Below are 20,601 nucleotides of genomic sequence, written 5' to 3' on the forward strand. Positions count from 1 at the left end.
TTACTGTATATCATGGTCATTGATGTGAACCAATAATTTTAACATGTTCTTTTTAATTATTAAATCTGGTGGGTACAAATTCACATATTAAATCGTAGATGATCTGAGTTGATTACCATATTTGATTTGATAGTAAAAAAAAGAACGCATCCATTTGTTATTTCTCAACATTAAAATATTGTACATCTTATGTTGTAAATGGACACCCTATCTCCCACAGAATTATCGGAGTAGAACTTTATAAAAAACACAATTATGTTGTGTTTGGTGTACATGAATGAAATGGAATGCCCATTCCAACCATTCATTTATTTGATATGTAATTTAAAGTGGAAATGGTTATTCCATTGGAATGTAAATCCATTCCACAACTAAACCTATAAAATGACCATTCCATTCTTAAGTAGTTTTTTTTTTAAAATCAATTTCCCAAAAAACTTTCATGTTCAAAGTCCAAAAATCACCACTACCTTCCACCACAACCTTCTCCACCTCTCACCACCGACTTCCACCATTACCACCGTTTTCCACTACCATTTTGCCATCAACTTTCACCAGTGCCCACCGCTTCCCACCACCACCGCCGCCATCACCATCGCCTCTCACCACAACCACTACCTTCCACCACCACCTTCGCCACCGTTACCTTTCACCATCGCTACTGTCTTCCATCATCGTCGCTGCCTTTCATCATCACCATCGTCCTCGCATTCCACCACTGCCGCCACTGTCACATCCTTTCACCGCCACCGCCACCACCATTGTCACCACCTTCCACCACGGCTTTCACCGGCTACCGCCATTGCCATCGACTTCCACCACCACCGCCACCTTTTCCACCACTACCACCTCCATTGCCTTCTATCACTGCCTTCCTCCACCATCACCTGCACCACTATCTCCTTCCACCACCACCACCACACTACTGCCACCGCCTTCCACCAACACTGCCCTCCACCATTGCCACCATTTATTTTTTTTAAAAATTATACAAAAATGTTATTTTGTTAATTTAATTTATTTGTTACTAAGAGGGATATTTTGAAAAACTTAATTTAAAATTTATTCAATTCCGAATTTAAAATTGGTGCAACTAAATATTGGAATGGTTATTATCATTATTGTATTCCATTCCATTCCATTCCCGTTTGCATTCCATTACATTCCTACACTCGGTACGATGCACGCGCACACAATATATCCAGCGATCGCGACTACTTTATCTTTATGTAGGGTTGCAACCGGCCGTGTTTGAGGTATAACTTGAGCCCAACCCACCATATGAAATGCTAAACCCAAACTCGTCCTTAACCCTATCATCAACTTTAATTACTTAACCCGAGCCTATCTCATCATTCTACTTTTAAATTCGAGTTTATAACTTTGCCTTCGATTATGGGTTAAAACTTCGGTTAATTCAGGTTACTCAAATGACTAATCTTTTATATCGAAAATTTAATATGATCTTGAATTGGTTTTAGATTAAAGTACTCTTACACAAAAAGAAGTTTAAAGACTTTTTATAAATTTTTAATAAATTAAAAATAAATTTTTTAAAAATTAATTATCCTAAATGCTAACATACAATAAGTTAAAATTTAACAAAAAAAAAAAAATGATATTAAAACTCGGGTTCGAATTGGCTCGGTTGCTAGCACTTCAACCAAGTTGAAAATTAAATTAAATTAGAGTTAGAAAATTTTCAATCCAAGTTGAACCCTAATTATAAAAATGATCGTCCAAATCATAAAAAATTGGGTTGAGCCCGATTTGGATTCGGGTTACTCAATCCACATTGCACCCGTGATACAAGGTCGAGGCAGCACAGCATCGTTGTCTTATAAAAATAAGATAATAGTCGACACTTTTTTCGACCGGCTCCTATTTTTATAAGATACAGAGTAATAGTGAAATCCAGCTTTGACTCATGTATGGAAAACCTGGGATACCTGCTTCTCTCTCGCATTGTAGGTTTGAATCCTTCTCCGTAAAACTCAATACTCCATATTTAGCGATCAGATCTATACTGAGATCTGGTAGATCCCATCTCTAATTGTGTTTTTTTGTTTATTCAATCTCTTCTTGATTTTAGGAAATCGACGTGCGAAATTAATAAGCTTGAAACATGATTCAGAAAATGGATCAAGTATTCTTCTGGATCAAGTATATGTCAGATTTTGAGCAAGGAGGCATTCTGCCTTTGTACAATCAACTGAGGCCTCCCCGGCTCATGAAATGAGTAAGGTAGGGCTTCCACTTATCGATCCCTTTGTATACTTTTTTTGTTCTAGATGGAACTGAGTTTTGCTTTATGCATGTGTGTATATATGTTCCTTTCAATTCATTGATTTCTTTTTGTTTATTGAATTCCATTCTTTATGGAATAGACGGGGAAATAAATAAAAAAGTTGGAGACTTTTTTCAGAAATAGATTTATCCCGCTGCCCCCGACTCCTACGGGTAGATTTAGTCAAGTCTTAAAAAAACAAGCAGAATCATTCATAGAAGATCTAGTTTTGGATCTTTATGAAGTTTTTTTTTTGTATATTCCATTTTATTGGTAAGTTTCAAAATGTTTAGAATTTTGTTCATCATTTTTTTTTTTTATTTTTTATTAAAAAATTTCTATTTTCTTTTCTAGATTCATGTTGGTTAGATTACAAAGATGGGTTGAGCAAATTAGACCTTCGACCTCCTCTGGTGGGAGAGGTCAGCATACATTTTGAGTTAAAAATGGATAGAAGATCGGAAGCCAGTTAGAAAATGTTCTTCTAGCTAATATATAAAAAAAGCTCAACCCAATTAATCCGGGGAAAAAAAGATAGTGCTTAAAATTCAAAAAGATTTCAAAAATAGAATATGTTATTTTTAATTACCACTTAAAAACTTCTGCTATTAAAATCTTGTTCTTAAAATTTTCATTATATTATATAAATATCATATATTTGATTCAGTTTGTATTAGTCAAACAAAAAAACAGAGCTTGTTTCCTCTTTTTTTACTGATTAAAACACACCTTGCCTAACTAATTATTATTGTTTTACACACATATATATATATCAATATCTTATATATCTTGTGAAATGGGAGAGAGTGTGCACCCTGATTCAAAGAGGAAGCTTGGGGCTTCGCAGGTTGGAAATGTTTAACAAAGCTCTGTTAGGGAAATGGCTATGGAGATTTGGCTGCGAAAGGCCCGTGCTTTGGAGACGTGTTATTGCTTGTTGGTTTGGGGAAGAGGAGGGAGGTTGGATGTCTAGAGGTGTGTCTTCATAAGCAGGTATGGTTTCATGGAAAGGGATTAGGAGGTGTTGGGATGAATTCTCTAAGCGGATACGGTTTAGAGTTAGGAATGGTCGTTATGTGAGGTTTTGGATGGATGTTTGGTGTGGGGATGTGGTGTTGGCTTGTAGGTTTCCTAGACTTTTTAGGATGGTTGAGGAGAAACATGTGGTGGTGGCAGATTATTTTAGGCTAGAGAATGGGAGGGCAAGTTGGGATGTGAGATTTCGTAGAAATTTTAATGATTGGGAGTTGCTGCAGTTTACCGATTTAATGGGATTAATTTATAATCAAGTGGTGGAGGGGGAAGGAAGGGATGAGATGGTGTGGATGGGGGATTCTAGAGGGGTGTTTGAGGTGAGGCTATTTTATTAAAGTCTTACGAATTTGATAAGCAACGGTTTCCCTTGGAAGGCTGTATGGAGGACTTTAAGTCCACTGAAGGTGGCTTTTTTCACGTGGACAGCGGTGCTTGGTAGCATTCTTACTCTTGACAATCTCATAAAAAGACGCCAAATAATAGTTAATTGGTGTTGCATGTGCAAGAAGGCGGGCGAATCGGTTAATCATCTCTTGCTGCACTGTAAAGTGGCAGCGGATGTGTGGAGTTTGGTCTTGAATGTTTTTGGGGTAGACTGGGTGGTGTCGAGTAACACGATGGATATGTTAGAGGCTTGGAGAGGGACCAATGGGCAGTCGGGTTAGGAAGGTGTGGAGGGTTGCACCTCTTTGTATTTGGTGGGGGCTGTGGCACGAGTGGAACAGGAGATCTTTGTATTTTATTTTAAGAAGCTAATAAAATAATATTTTTTAATTTATATATATAAAAAGCTAATACTTACTGCTAATTTTTTTTTTTTTAAAACTTGGAAGAATATTCAATTATCATGAATGCCTAAATAATGCATTCTGTCCGCACATGCCCTTTTTCCTCATTCCTGAATGTTTTCACTTGATGATTTTCAGTGTTGTGTTGAAGCACAGCTCTGTATTGGGACATTTTGCGTGGGCTTTAGTTGTGACAATTAACACAATACCCAACAAAAAGACTTACAAATAGGTATAATCACTTTTTCCAAAAACTGCTTCTACCTGCTCTTCTATGAGTTGATATAGTCGATCAGGAAAAGTTTCTGGTGTGTGAGTTATAAAAGTAAAAGTTATTTACTTTTATATCAAAATTAGAGGAAAAAAAAAAAAAAAAACCAGCTTCAGTACACTTCTATTACGTTTAAGCCCAACTTTTAGTATAATTCAAGAAAAGGCCAACCTAGAAGACCAGTCCCTCCTACAAGGAAAGGGTTGCTGGATAAATGAGTAATCCCAAGTCAGGTCTTGAGAATACTCAGGTCTTAATGGTTGCATCTTTTATTTGAAATCATTACCTTTTGCTTGGTGCTACAGTCTATTTGTTGAGGGCCGGTTGAAGAATTACTGAAGTTAATTCAAGCCTATCCTGAATATATTTGATTTATATGCCATTTTGTCTACCTTCTCATTCTTGCAAATCACTGGTTAATCTATGTTTGATATGCCATTATGTCTACCTTCTCATTTCTAGAATTTTAAGTCTGGTGCTTATACTTTTTTTGTAGGTAAATAAGTTTAGTGCTTCTACGGGTTTGCCAAATGTCATTTTTTCTGGTTTCAAATTCACCACATCTTACAACTCGTGATTTTTTAGTGGTTGACAGAGGTGGGGAAGATGCTTTCTTTGCGAGCAGCTACAATGGAGGAGTCATTGCTGTTGCTGATGGCGTTTCTGGGTATGCAGATTTAGTTTGAAAGAAGTATCTACACTTACTATTTTTTTTTTTGGTTATGAATAAGAAGTTCAAATTTACAGTCTCTTTCTATATTGGAAATATTCAGTTTGTATTGGATCATATATGATTCAGTTTGTGTTAGTCAAACAAAAAAATAGAGCATGTTTCCACTTTTTTACTGATTAAAACACTCCTTGCCTAATAATTGATATTGTTTTGCATGAATGTATGTTGTGAATCATCCATTAAGACTACTAAAGAGGAGTAACACAAGGAAAAAGATAGCAGACTGATATCTGCCTTGACCTTCTTGTTGCCTTAAACACTTCTCCACCTTTCACAAATTTTCATTCTAATTTTTTTTCGAAGAAAACCATTGAAGCTATATTTTGGAGCACCGATATAGACATTTGTATTGACTCACATAGAATTCGGAACGTTTAGGCATATCTTGGAACTTACAAAATGTTAGAGAGGAGGATGCTCATGAGTATATGGTAAATATGTTGTGTTTTTTTTTTTTTCCTCGAAAAGTTAAGCAATTATATAGATGAAAAATGATATGTACATGGATGGGCTATGCAAACACCAGCCCAAAAGAGAAAAGGAAACAAAAATGTCCAACAAAATATTTGGACCAGTGGACAAGACCATAAGGGCAAACAGGCCGCAAAGATAGACAAAACAAAAAACCAAATCAAATAGCCGTTCTAACGGCTGGCTGTTCAGATCTGGTTGAGGCAAAACAGAGCTCAAACAAGAGTGAGTTCTGAGTCTGAGTCATGTGAATGAGGAGGCCTTGGAGGAGGACGAAGGCACGAAGTATTTAAGCCCCAATCTTGAATGGTTCTTTTGGATTGAGGTGAACTGATCAAGGAACACGAGTGAATTTTCAGGGACACTGTTTGGATGACCCTTTGAAGCACTGTGTTTTGGGAACATCTTTCTCCACGAAACAACCTTGCATTTCTTTCTGACCATAAGTGGTAGACCAGAGAGGCCAGGGCGAGTTTGCAGATGCCATTTGGGATAGTTTGGGCCTTCCAATGGATGGAGCACCATTGACCAAGGGAAATCCAATTATCAGGGCAAATATAGAATCCACATTTGTCTTGAATGAAGAGCTGTAGGGGTTTAGCAAATGCACATTTGAAGAAGAGATATGAATGGTTTGCAGGCTCAGTGAGGCAGAGGGGGCATGTAATTGGGGTTTGAAGGAAGTTGTGTAATTTTTGGTCACGCGTGGATGGTGGGGGGGATGGCCTTATATGTGTGCCTCAGTGAGGAAGGTTCCATTTGGTGAGAGGATCCAAATGGGGGTGTCATGGGAAGGAGAGGGAATGTGGATGGAAGGGATTTCATGGTTAAGGGATTGCAGAGGTTGAGTCAAACACCAAGAATTCCTTGTGATGAGAGCTTGTACCTTGGACTGTTTTGATAACCACATAGAAGAAAGGCCGCTTTCATTGTATCTGTCACGTATTGGGCCATTGGTTAGCCATCTATCATGCCAAAGATAGAAGAGCCATTGCCCCGCCCTCCATTTGATGATATTCTTTGCTAAAGCCCTAGCAGCAGATGTACGTTCCAGCAGTAAGAACTATTTTTAACAACCTTTAAATCTCAGAGGCATTGATCTTTGATGAGGTATGTTTTTCCAATTTTACCGATATACTTTGCTTTTTATCTTCAATAATTGCCCATAGATGCCTAATGTCACGCCCCGCCTATGGAGGTTGTGCCACGCAGGCGACACGCAGACGCTGAGGAGGACGCTGCATGGCAACTGCATAGCAAGTGGAGTTTCTAGAGTCTTCCGGAGTAATCTAGAGTTCTGTGGAAGATTCTAGATATGTGTAGTATATTCTAAAAGTGTGTGGAAGGTTCTAGAATTCTCCAGAATTGTGTGGAGTAGTATGAAGGGTTCTAGAATGTTGTAGATATGTATGGAGATGTGTAGAAGGTGGAAGAAGATTCTAGAGAATCAATCTCCACCATTGGTTAGAATGCATCCTAGCCATCCATTAAGGATGGGAATGCCTATAAATAAGAGTAGGACTTCATTTTGTAACCAACAAGTCCTAGAGTGAGTCTTGAGAGCCTTGTAGAGAGCTTGAGTGCTAGCCTTGCACAAAGCATTCTTTGAAGTAATAGAAGTGTTCTTTCCTTGCCAACTTAAGTGCCTTAGTGTGTGTGAGTGTGCAAGCCAAGTGAGGAGAGGGCGAGGGCAACTACAACACTAGTAAGCGCACGAGGGGAGTGTGTTGGCTAAGGTGTGCACGGGAGTTAGGCTGACCAAGTACTTGCGAGAGTGGAAGCAACGTCTTGGTGCCGCACGGGAGCAGCTAGAGTGGTGCTGAAATTCTAAGCCCGTGACAGTTGGTATCAGAGCAAGTTCGCCAAGGGAGCTTTGTTGGAGTAGACATGGCTAGCGGAGGAGACCACCAAGTCCACATCTTAGAGCAGAGCTTGGAGGAGAAGCTTGCCACACATTTGGTCTACACGGAGACCAAGTTTAATAGGCTCGAGAGAAGGATGGCGGAGCTCTACGAGCTGATTGATGGCATCGCCAACAAGGTGCAAGAGAAAGAAAGGGACTTGCATGATCGGGTAGACGACTTGCGCATGGAGATTGCCGAGTGTAAGAAGGAATTCTCCCAGGCGCGCGAGGTCGTAGTGAAGCCAAGGAAGAAGAAGGCGCCGGAGCCCAAGGAGTACGACGGGGCAAGGAATGCGCGCCAGATTGACAACTTCTTCTGGCACATGGAGCGGTACTTCGAGTGCATGGAGATCGAGGATGATGAGGAGAAGGTGCAGACAGGCACTATGTACCTCACGGACACTGCCACTCTATGGTGGAGGCAGCGCTTCACTGGTAGAGGCGCAAGAGCAGTTGACACATGGGAGGAGTTCAAGAGGCAGCTCAAGAGGTAGTTCTACCCTGAGTGCGTTGAGGACCTGGCCATGATCAACCTAAGGCGCCTGAAGCAGAAGGGCAGCATAAGGGAGTATGTGAAGGAGTACTCCAACTTGATGCTGGAGATCCCAGAGATGCCAGAGCGGCAACGCGTGTGCTTGTTCATTGATGGGTTGCAGTCTTGGGTGGCTACGGAGCTGAGGAGGAGGGAGCCTAGAGACTTGGCATCCGCAATGGCTATAGCGGAGCGCCTTGAAGACTTTAGGCGCGATGACAAGAAGGCCACGTCTCCCAGGAGGGACCACGGCAAATGTGGGGGAGACCAGCGCTTTAAGAAACGGGGCTCGCCCAAGTCTAGTGATGATGAGCACAGCGATGAGGAGAGACGCCCACGCCATGATAAGGGCAAGGACCATGGAGAGAGGTCCAAGGCTAGTGGCAAATGGGAGCGCCGCGATAAGGGTAAGTGGGAGCCGAAGTGCTACTTGTGCGAAGGGCCGCACATATTGCGACACTGCCCCAACAAGAAGACCATGAGCGCCCTTGTGAAGGATAAGGGCAAGGGCAGGGTGGACGATGCGAGCAGCGATGAAGATAGGTGCATAGGGGCTACGCAGATGCTGAGTAGCATAGCGCATGACACCAAGAAGAAGGGCAAGGCAAAGAAGGTAGCTGGGGTGCGCTATGTGGATGCGCAGGTTGGTGGCAAAGCTGTGCAAGCGTTGGTAGACACGGGCGCTACACACAACTTCATTACCCCGGAGGAGGCGCAACGACTTGGCTTGGAGATGCGCAAGACGGAGGGCTGGATCAAGGCCGTTAACTTCGAGGAGGCACGCATGAGTAGAGTGTGCAAGGAGGTGGAGCTATGCATGCAAAGATGGAAGGGCAAGGCTGACTTCCAGGTTGCGGAGATGGACGACCACGACATGGTGCTGGGGCTGGAGTTCATGGACAGGAACAACGCCGCGCCACTACCATGCCTTGGTGCGTTGATGATACTTGAAGGCGAGGAAGGCAAGGCCGCATGCATGGTGCTGCTCGTGGGCAGGAAGGATAGTCCAGAGGTGGCAGTCAACACGATGGAGCTCGTGAGGACTTCACATCTCCCAAAGGGCGCTCGTACGTTTGGGCCAAGGACATATGCGCAAGTGCTGATGACCTGCGAGAGGCTGGGTCAGCTGAAGAAACCGTGACGAGGGCGTCACGGAAATGGGTGGGGGAGAATGTCACGCCCCGCCTATGGAGGTTGTGCCACGCAGGCGACACGCAGACGCTAAGGAGGACGCTGCATGGTAACTGCATAGCAAGTGGAGTTTCTAGAGTCTTCCGGAGTAATCTAGAGTTCTGTGGAAGATTCTAGATATGTGTAGTATATTCTAGAAGTGTGTGGAAGGTTCTAGAATTCTCCAGAATTGTGTGGAGTAGTATGGAGGGTTCTAGAATGTTGTAGATATGTATGGAGATGTGTAGAAGGTGGAAGAAGATTCTAGAGAATCAATCTCCACCATTGGTTAGAATGCATCCAAGCCATCCATTAGGGATGGGAATGCCTATAAATAGGAGTAGGACTTCATTTTGTAACCAACAAGTCCTAGAGTGAGTCTTGAGAGCCTTGTAGAGAGCTTGAGTGCTAGCCTTGCACAAAGCATTCTTTGAAGTAATAGAAGTGTTATTTTCTTGCCAACTTAAGTGCCTTAGTGTGTGTGAGTGTGCAAGCCAAGTGAGGAGAGGGCGAGGGCAACTACAACACTAGTAAGCACACGAGGGGAGTGTGTTGGCTAAGGTGTGCACGGGAGTTAGGCTGACCAAGTACTTGCGAGAGTGGAAGCAACGTCTTGGTGCCGCACGGGAGCAGCTAGAGTGGTGCTGAAACTCAGCCCGTGACACTAAGCATGCTTGCCTTGTTAGAAATTTCAATGTTTGGGAGGCCAAGCCCTCCCTCTTTCTTTGGTTTGCAAATAGAAGTCCAAGCAATCTTTGCTCCATATTTTTTGATCTCAGTCCCTCACCATAAAAACCTCCTGAAAACACAGTTGAGCTCCATGATGACACTTTCTGGAAGAACAAAAATGCTAGACCAGTAGACTTGTATGCTTGTTAGCACAGATTTGATCAATTGAAGTTGCCCAGCATAGGAGAGATGCTTGTTGGTCCAATACCCAATTATGGCAGTGATTCTCTCAGCAAAGTTTGACATTCAACTGCTCTAGCCTTGTAGAAATGAGAGGAACGCCAAGGTGCATAATGAGAAGAGTTCCTCTTGCAAAACCAGGGATAGAGATAATGTCCTGCTCAGTTGAAGGGTTAGCTCCGAAATGAAAATAGAACTTTTAGAAAGGTTAACTGCAAGGCCAGAGAGGTGGGTGAGGTTCAGGTCTATACTCTTTACATCTCTAGTGAATTTTGAAGGCTGGGTTAGAGTAGATGGGCATGTTTACAATGGATGAGAAACAGAAATGGGGAGAGAGAGGGTCCCCTTTGTATGATTCCTTTAAGTCCTTTAAAGTAACTCTTGAACTCACCATTAAGATATATGGTGTAGGAAGGAGAGGTGAAACATGCTTTCACCCAAGAAATAAGACCACCAGGGAATCCCAAGAGAGTGGAGTGTCAAGAATGAAGGGCTGTGACCAGATATTCCTTGAGGGAGAAAGGAACATTCAGAGAGAGGGAAGATAGAGTTCCATTTTGTGTTAACAAGGGCCTTGCAATGCATGCTGGACCATCACTCTTGTTATTCCAGGTATGGAGAAGACCATTGAATTTTAAGGCCATCAAGTTCCACAGCTTGTAAACCATTTTTGAAATCAAGCACTGCTTGATTCCATCTAGCTCTGCCACCATGACTCACATTGGTATCGGCAATAGAATTGAAGTCATCAAGGCAGAGCCAAGGGGAAATGGAATGAGAAAAAGAATGAACAGTGTCACACCCCAAAACTTGAAAAGCCCACAAATTTGAATCAATCTCAAAATCCAAAACCCAAAATCCAAAGCAGGGAGTGTTATTGAAAATATGTATGTTAATGCCACAAAGTTAAACATAAGTTTACTATCAGCCATCATATCACAAACAACTCCACAATCTCCAATATTTAAATAGAACTACAGTAGTCCCCAAACTTACAGAAATCAAACTTCTCACATAATTACTTCAAATGGTCTAGAGTCTGAACTTTATTAATTGCAAAAACATAATAGATATTTGTAATGCAAGTCCTAAAGCCAATATCTCGTAACCCTTGCTCCAACTAATTGCCCTCCTTTCTTTGGTTTCCTTTAGCATCATAATCTGAAAATTGTATAAAAGAGTGAGCGTGCCAGCCAGTAGGAAGATTTGCTGCTATTCTATAAACAAGATATATCAACATGTGACGAAACAAAATCATGGTACTATACTTTTTCTTGTTTTTTTTTTTTCCTAGTTGGGAAACTCACACACACTGCCTCTACTGAGGTTTGAACGCTTGACCTCCCTTTGGGAGGTAGGAGCCTTGTACCGCTAGGCCACAGGCCTGTTGGTGGTACTATACTTTTTAAAATCTTTAATAATATAAATAATTGAAGAATCAAACTGTTTAGTGAATCAGAAATCCATGCCAATCATAGTGCCAAGTTTATCAAGATTTCATGGGACAATAAGTAATCTTACAATCACAACTTTCAGTTCTATGTCATAGATCATTAATCAAGAAACAAGAGATCATTTATCGCCAACCGAGCAATGCATTTTGAGTGGTTCAATTCCAGTCGTTGCAGCCCTATGCGCCTCTCAAGGGCATTACTTTGCCCCTCTAGAGGTGGTGGCATTCCACCCACTCAACAATTCGTCTCACTAGGCTTCCGCCATTTCAAGGTCAACTACCTTTTCCTAACGGGAAATGAACACGTCTCGTAACAGTTTTCATGTTTTATCGTTATATTTGACATCCATAAAAATCTCAACATCAAATCTGTTATAATAGTTTTAGAGAACTTAATTACACATATATAGAGTAGTAAACACATGTAAAAAGTTGTTTTTAAAAGCAAACATATTTTTCCACATGCTAACATGATGAAGTATAGAAAAGGTAGCAATTTCCTACCTCAAATGTGTAGACCCGGCACAAGTGGTCTTTTTTTTGTTTTCCCTCTCCGCAGCTCTCTCTCTCTCTCTCAACCTTTTATGTAATATTTCTCTCAATGAAAGTGTTGAATACTTGGTGTTCTATCTTTAATAAAGATCATATCTTACTTGATTGGTTAGTGGTATGGGTAACCCTAATGGAGACTTTGTTTAGATCCCACATGATCCAAATCCTACCTAGAGGGGAGAAGGAATAGTTATGCTCAAAGGGCCAGGAATTTGCTATAAACAATTGAATTTGGTCGGAATTGGAAATGTTCACTTTCGTCTCTTAAGATGGCCACTATGTCCAGCTTTTGATCACACATGAGATTCTCAACTTTTTGTTGTTTAGATGGAGAATTAACCCATCTAATGTTCCATGTGGCTATGGTAATCTTGGCAGGAATGGAAGGATGTTATGGAGCTGGAGCCAACTAGTCACTGGAATTGAGCCCTTCAAGACTCTAGTCGCTTTTTCTTTTTGCCCTTTGCTTTGAGTTTCTGGATATTACTGGCTGTGCTTGCTGACAGGGTGGAATCATCAGAAGCAATTTCCTACCTGAAAGTCATCGTTTGGAATATGGGCAGTGGGAATGCATTGAGCATTATTATTGGATTCACCTTGGGTCATAGTTGTCAAAGGTGCCCAAGGCGCGCCCCCGAGGCGCAAGGCGCATACAGGTGTGGTAATTGCGCCTGTAGTACAGCCAGGCAAAGCCCCTTTGATGAGGCGTGCGCCTTTAATGTACAGGCGAGGATCCCAAGGCGCAAGGCAGGCGCGCCTGATTAAAGTTTCTTTTTAAATGTATTTTTACTCTTACAATATAAAAGGAAAAAGGTATATATACCTTATATGATGCGGTGGAAGTCAACTTTTGACCAACTTGACCCAAAACAAAAAGGAAAATAAATAAAAACAAAAAGGAAAGTGAATCAGAAAGAGAGAGAGTGAATGAAAAGAGAAAGAAGACTAGGGCTCACTAGTTGGGACTAAGAAGTCTGCGTCGCTGCGATTGAAGACCTCTTTGTCTCATAATCTCATCTCTGCTCATCTGCTCGAATTGAAGGTATTAGGTAAGCTCTCTTCATCTTCTCTCTTCTTTTCTCTCTCTTCTTCTCTCTTCTTTTCTCTCTCCTTCGTCGTCGACTGAATTGCTGAAATATTTTTTTCTTGAGTTGCGCAATTGCGCTTCATTTTTTTGGTTTGTTTCTCTTATCTTCTTCTCCTTTTTCCTGAAATCTATGGTTATTTTGTTCTTTTTCTTATTACTATTCTTCTTCTTTTTTGGAAAATCTATTTTTTTATGGTTGCGGTTCTTTCTGGCTGCTCTTAGTCGCTGAACTTCCTACTTTATTTTATTTTTTTTAAATCTGTTTCTCTGCACCTCTTATTTTTCTGAGATCTGTCGGTGTTACTCTTCTTCTTCTTCAGCTGGAAGTCTGGAACTGGAAGCTCTGTTTTTCTTTTTTAACAAATCTGTGTCTCTGAAGTCTGAACTTCTTTTTTTTTGGCTGCTACTCTTCTCCTTCTCAGTTTCCACACTCGAGTCCAGAAGAGAGAAGAAGAAATCTCTGTTCTGATTATTTTGTTTTTCAGAAATCACAGCACTATTAGTATGTTTTTTTTCTTCTGAAATCTCTGTCCTTGCCTTTTTCCCTGTAGGCTGTAGTTGAAGGTTAGGCCTTCTGTGCATGACCGATTGCCAAAAACATAAACACACACACATTTTAAGTGGTGATCAAGATTGTGATATGTTTATTGATGATGATGATGTTTAGATCCTTTGGTGTTGTCTTCTTAGGACTTTAGGAAGAAGTGAACATTTCTATGTTTGTTTTGGTTTTATTTAATTAGTTGATTTTTGCATCTTTATATTAGTATGTTTGTTACTATTGAACGTAGTTCCCTTTTTCATTTTTAAGTTAGTATGTTAATTATTAAACTCAAGTTTTTGGTTTACATGATTTTGCATCTTTATATTTACTATTGCCTCTTTATTAGATGTCATTTTTAATTTTTTTCTCAACTTGCGCCTCACTTCACTCGGGCGCGCGCCTCGCCTTGCGTCTCAGGCTCTAGGGGACCTTGGCGCCTTGGTGCGCCTTGAGTCCTTAACAACTATTGGCTTTCTGGGACAACTGACATGTCATTGGGTTGGGTAGGGGAGATTTTATTGGTTTGGATTGACTGGAACGTGTGTGGTTTGAATGGAGAGAGGTCAATAAGAAGTTTGTGGCTGGTGAGTTTTGTTCTGGTTTTCTTGGTCTTGGGAAATTGGCATAATGGAAATGGGGGAATGGAGGCAGTGATTGTGTTAGATGGTGAGACAGCAGGGCAACTCTGTGGTGGTTTGCTGGTTTTTTGGGGCTCGAGGGTGTGGAGTGGGAATGAGAGGTGACACGGTTGAGAGGGAGGGTTGATAGGACAAGATCTGGTAGGGCTAAGACTATGGTACCTGTTCATGTCTCTAGAATCACTGTTGTGCATAGATGGATTAATTCCTCTGGAGTTTGCTTGAGAGGGCTTTTCTTGTAGGTGACCCCACCTGCCAGTCAGAATGTTGGTTATGACCTTCATGGTTGGGATGGGCATCATCATTTGCATGGTGATGGTAAAGTTTGGGGCTAGGAGCATCAGTTGCAAGGTTTGAGGGTTCAGGGGTTGAGTGAAAGGGCAGTTTGATTCTGAATGGTTCAGGTATGAGCAAGAGTGGCAGTCCTTAGCTAAGAAGCACGGACACGGATACGGGACACGGATATGACACGACACGGACACGGGGACACGGCAAATCCAAAAAAATTAGGACACGGACACGGTGGGGACATGGCTATAGTGTGTGTGTATATATATATATATATGATGTAGTACTTTAAAAATTACTGAGTGTTGCTATATTTCATCAACCTCACAATTGAAAAAAAACACAAATCATAACTCATAACTAATAAACTATAAAAGAACAATGTTGCAGAGTTATAAAACTAAATAAAAAACAAGACATTAGAATAATAACTAGTATTATTTAATCATTATAGCAACTTTACTCTAAATACAAAAGCATAGACAGAAAGGACTATTAGCATTCATGCCTGTTTAACATTCAGGACTTTACTGTTAGCACTTAACATTCACAAAAACCTAAAGGCTAGTCCCCAAAAAAGATACATAAACAAGTCAGTGTTCTATCATTTATTCCCATCTATCATTTGACCTAGGACTTTTACCATTTACAATACCAAAAGGGTAGTACAAAACAAAAAATAGAACATATCTGCATTCAAAAAAAAAATAAAATTTCCAGACGCGCGTGTTGGACACACCCCCTGGGCGCGTGTGTCCACGGAGTGTTCGTGCCGTGTCCGAAAATTAAAAAAAATAAAAATTCCAGACATGTTTTTTGGTGTGTCCGACACGTGTCGGAGCGTGTGTCCGTGTCCGTGTCCGTGTCCGTATCCGTGTCTGACATGTGTCGGACATGGATTTTTCGCCCATTTTGGCGTGTCCGTGCTTCCTACGTCCGTAGGGAGCGATTGGTACTCCACTCTAATGTCTGTGATCTTCTTGTCCTTGCTCTTGAGGTGAATTTAGTAAGTTAATTTCCCTTTCTTGTCAATCTGAACACATGTTCTACCAAACTTCAACAAATTTTTTTTTTTGACTGATTATCATCATCAGCATAAAGCGGTGTTCCTATCCCACTTGCAATGTAACTTAGTTCATTTGTGGTCAAGAAATTGCGAAGGAATATTGTAGAACCTAACCCAAGTAGAAAATGATGTTTCTTGCAGGCTATCAGCTCGCTCATTACTCCATATCCTCTAGCTGAGTTGGTTGCCTGAGATGGACCATGGTCCCTTAGAGAGGACAGAGACAGAGGAGGCAGCTGCAGGGTTAAAGTAACATCCGGGTGGGGATGTTCCACCCCAGGTACTGCATGGCAATACCTTGACAAAGTTCTTTACTAGTTTAATATGGGTTCTCTATCCTCTATCCCAGTGAGCTGTTTTTTTTTTTTAATATTATGTCATGTATGTCCTCTATCAAAATCTATCTATGATAATAGTAGGTTTGAAAAGCATAGAATGGAAATTAGGGAAAGCATAAGCTTCTCATCACTTGAAAAGTTGAATAATAGCTATGACAGTACAAAGTTTCTATCTTTTTAAATCCCATCAGTAATCAGCTTATGTAGCTTGTTCTCATCACTTGATGAGTTATTATTGAAATGCACGGCAGAAAAGTATGTAGTTATGAGAGTAAAAGTTTAATCATATTAAATCCTCACCAGCTTATATGCTTCTGATCAATTGCTTCGATCCTTTTTCTGATTAGAAATGATGAGGGGGGCAATCTCCTTCACTCGTTGTTCGGTCATTACCACAGTAACTGGAGGTGCAGGAATTTCTGCTGGCTTCCTGAGTTTCCAGGTTAGACAGCCGAAGGCTAACAGTTGCAAGATCAACACAAGTTCTGTAAAAGAAAAGGTGCACAGAATCCATTAACATAAATTAGTAGTGGTATATCCATCACCTCTCTTCCAGGAAGAGCAACACACAATCTGTTAATGTAAGACTTGATAAAAAGAGAAGGTGCACAGAATTCATTGACATAAATTAGTGATATATCTATCACCTCTCTTGCAGGAATCATCATCCTTATCGGCCCTCTTTTTCTTGTTAGCATCCTTATTATCACTCCCTTTTCCATTATCCATATCATTATCATCCTTTTTTGGCTTTCATGGTTAACTTGGAATTTCCTGTATTCATAACATTGTTCATTATAAAATGTATATAAAATGTAAGTTGAACATTAAGTTGGTATAAAACTACCAAGCGGATGATTTTTGCCCTTTTGAAGGCTGATGATCCCTTTCCAAGGTTTCATCCCTGAAAATTAAAATGAATCTAAAGTAATTATGCAAATTCATATCAATTCAAACGCATATTTATTTATATTAGTGAGCACAGATTCAGAGACTAAGTTAAATAATCAGATCAATGGCACATATATCAATAGAGAAATAAGATAAATAATGAGATCTGTTTTAGTTGTTTTAGTTGGATCAGATTAGTGAGCAATTTATTCATTGGATACGCACAAAATGTACAAACATTGTCTTGAATCACAAAATTTCATTAAAAAAAGAACAGTTATCTATTGATTGACTTTAGATACGATTCAAATATATCTGGACAAAAATGCACAATTTCATAATAATAATAAAAAAAAACAGTTATTTATCGATATACGATTTAAAAAATTTGGACGACAAATATACCTCTCTTGATACTGAGGTTTCTTTGAAGATCCAATCCGTTTCTCGCAACGACTGATGGATGTAAAATTATTAAATCCTTTGCCTTCATCGGTGTGAACCTACAAGTGATTTGGGGAATCGCCGCCGCCATTCTCTCTCTATCTTCGCGAATAATGTGGTATTTTGTTAGGGTTTACATATATTTTGGTAAAGTATCAAAAAAAAAATAAAAACACTCAACTAATTCAATGTAGGTTTAAATCATCTATAATAATTTTTTGGGAAAATGCTAGACATCACAAATTATTGTATCACAAGAATAACTCGAATTAGGTGGCCAATGACGTAGCTAATGATATGGCAATGTGTTATTGTGAAAGCAATTTGCTTGAGAGAATTTAGTATATAACAAAGAGACAAAAAAAAGGGTAAGAGTAAATTGCACTCACCCCCCAGGTTTGGGTTAAAGACACCTAGCTACAACTTGGACACTGGACACTGTTTGGACAATGACGCCCTCTAGATTTGCCAAATTGAACAATTACACCCTAACTACCTTTGACACAAGTAAAATTACCTTATTAACCTTTTACTTATCAATTGAACTTATCAATTGACCCATTGGAATGCTGAATTACCCATTTAACCTTCTAACTATTTTTAATATACCAAACTAACATCTTCATCACTATACAGAATCTATATATATATATATATATATGTATGTATGTATGTATCATCTCGTTCTCTTATACGTATACAATAATCCGATTCATTAAAGATGTTTTTCTAGGAATTATCCTAATTTTTTTAATACAATTTTTGAAAGAAAAGCAGATTAAATAGGTTATTAAGCAGGTCTTACTGTATTGTAAATTACATGACCTATTATTAAACAAGTTATACACGGTCCTGTCAATTACCTGTTTAATAAACGAGTCAGTATTGGTCTATGCTCCATGTGTGGTTTGTCCTTTTAATGTCAAGGCATTAGTCACACTATACTTCTTCTGGTCCTTCATATAAAATGCATTAACTTCAGGTCATCTATATCTCATCTCTTATAGGCTCACTGCAGTACATTAGTTCATTCATGTTTTGTTTTGTCCAGCAAAGTGATTCTGCATAATTAAGATTTCATATGTCCCTGTGACAATATTATTCACTTGTGCTCATTTTTCTGATGTACATCAGCAGCTATGCACTAACAGCCCTCAAAGGGCATTTCTGTCTTTCACCTCTGAATGCAGGTGACCAATCATGTGCTCAATAGGTATCCTATATTCTCGAGTCTTGTATTCTCAGAGAATGTCTTGTGTCCCTTGCTGATGCACAACAGAATTTGAGTTACGAGGTCTTTTGTGTCTTTTGTGTATTGCTCTAAAAAAAGCAAGGGTAAAAAAGGTCTATTCAGAGATGCAAATGGTCAGAAAATTGCCGGCAATTCTCTGAGACAGCTAGCTCCTTTTTTCTCCAACAGATACATCATCTTCTTCCTATTTTAGAAGGCCTTGCAGCAGCAGAATAGAGTGAGCTCATTCCACGGCTACCTGAGCCTTTGAGAGCAAAAAATTTCTGAGATCCAGATTACCTAGCTTATCAGAACCCAAGAATGACTTTGCTTGTGAAATTCTTGTATTAGTAGTAGCTGCAGCCTCTCAGCTAGCTGTAGAAGGTGCTGACAGCAACCAATTAGAGCTCAAGCGTATGGCAATCCAGTTACACTTTTCATCTGATCACAGAAATGGTTTGAGCAAACTTTCCATACTCTGCAGCAAGTTTGCGGCATCATGCTTGTATTCACTCTGCAGCAAGTTTATCTGTGTCGAACCATTCACTGCTGCTGTACATCCAGCAAAGCGCTTCGCATCTCAAGTCTAATACAACCTTGCTGCATCTTACTGAGAACTTTATTCAAGGAAGTGTAATCCAACATAATGAAGCTGCTAACAAGCAAGGATTGAGGCTCCATCTTCCTCACTTCAGTTCTTGCAGTCTTTTATAGGTTTAGTGTAAATTATACATCATCTTCTGTATCTTTATTTTGTGTTTGTGAGGTGTTTTCAGTTCAAGTAGTGAGTTTTGGTGAGTGATTTGAGAGTGAGACAGCGAGTGTGTAATCTCCGATCATTCACAGTGGACTTTTGGTGAGCTCCATTAGCTCCAAGGTTTTTACTTCATACTGGGGGTTTTCTTATGGGTTCATGATTGTGGCATTTTATCGAACGTCTGCAAGGAGTTAGGGTTTCATACAAAATCTTGTCAAGTATTTGGTTCGGCGCAAGCATACTGCCTTCACAGCCTTACTCTACGGTCAGTATGAACAACCTTCATCAGTCATGTTTGTGATGAGGGTCTTGACACCAGTATTAAAATGGTGTTTAGGTTGAGCTATGTAACAGAATATTATTTTGGGTTCAGGGGACATGAATATGACCCTCCAACACAAAGTGTACCCCTAGTGATACTCATCTTTCTTGAGGTATGTGAAAAGAAAGAAAAAAAAAATGTATATCCCATTGCATGTCATTAAACGTATATTTGATGTTGATTCAAAGATTGCACTAATCTATCTTTGTCCAGCATTTCCGTTGGATGGTGTAAAGATGGAAAGCACATTCTGTCATTTGAATTTGTTGACATTTAAGTAGATGGGAATTTATTATAAATATACATATACAAGGGAGGATAGTTGTAATTTTGCATCAACGGGAGAAGTCTCTGTAATTGTGCTAATACCTTACGAGAGAAAGCTTATTAATCTCCACAGTTTATTTATTTTTATTTTTTTCTCTTTTTGAACCACCAACCATATTGTGTGCGTGTGAGAGAGAGCTTCCAATTTGTCTCCATAGTTTGGTAAGGGTGCTACCACACTAAGAGGCAAGCAAGCAAAACAAAAGGTTGTAACTTTGTGAGCCAAAGCCACATGGGGTAGGGGGGACCATGGAGAGTTAGGGCAGGGCACGTGTGTCAAGCGAAAGAGGAACCCACGAATTGTATTTAGTTGAGAAGCAAAGTGGGTCAGATACATAATCGCCGGCGTAACGCAGTTAGGTGGTAGAACGGATCTTTAGTTTCTGGACGAATCAAATTTAGTGAACCGATCACTCGTGTCATGGGGCTGGGGCTAGAAACTTGGTAAGGGTGGGGTCATCCACTAAGTTACACGATCTTTCTTAATGGATGTCGCTCTCACACTCTGTGTGCATTTTCGTTCTTGTTTTTACTATTTGTGACTTAATTTTACCGTTTTCACGC

At 40.1% G+C, this 20,601-nt stretch overlaps 1 long non-coding RNA gene across 3 annotated transcripts; it reads left to right on the forward strand.

Moving 5' to 3' along the window:
* The first annotated feature begins 1,862 nt into the window (after window positions 1–1,862).
* Window positions 1,863–20,022, forward strand: LOC132300524 (uncharacterized). Of its 3 annotated transcripts, XR_009480471.1 has the most exons (5): window positions 1,863–1,971; window positions 2,093–2,244; window positions 4,249–4,342; window positions 4,967–5,048; window positions 15,869–20,022. It is a non-coding gene; the product is annotated as an uncharacterized LOC132300524 (long non-coding RNA). The 3 variants fall into 3 exon arrangements; XR_009480470.1 differs by lacking the exon at window positions 4,249–4,342; XR_009480472.1 differs by lacking the exon at window positions 4,249–4,342 and having other exon boundaries at window positions 4,977–5,048.
* The last annotated feature ends 579 nt before the right edge of the window (window positions 20,023–20,601 follow it).

Source organism: Cornus florida, unplaced genomic scaffold (genome assembly GCF_030987335.1).
Source record: "Cornus florida cultivar Cherokee Brave unplaced genomic scaffold, ASM3098733v1 CherokeeBrave_3.0.0_Hap2_Chr03, whole genome shotgun sequence".
Classification (NCBI taxonomy): domain Eukaryota; kingdom Viridiplantae; phylum Streptophyta; class Magnoliopsida; order Cornales; family Cornaceae; genus Cornus; species Cornus florida.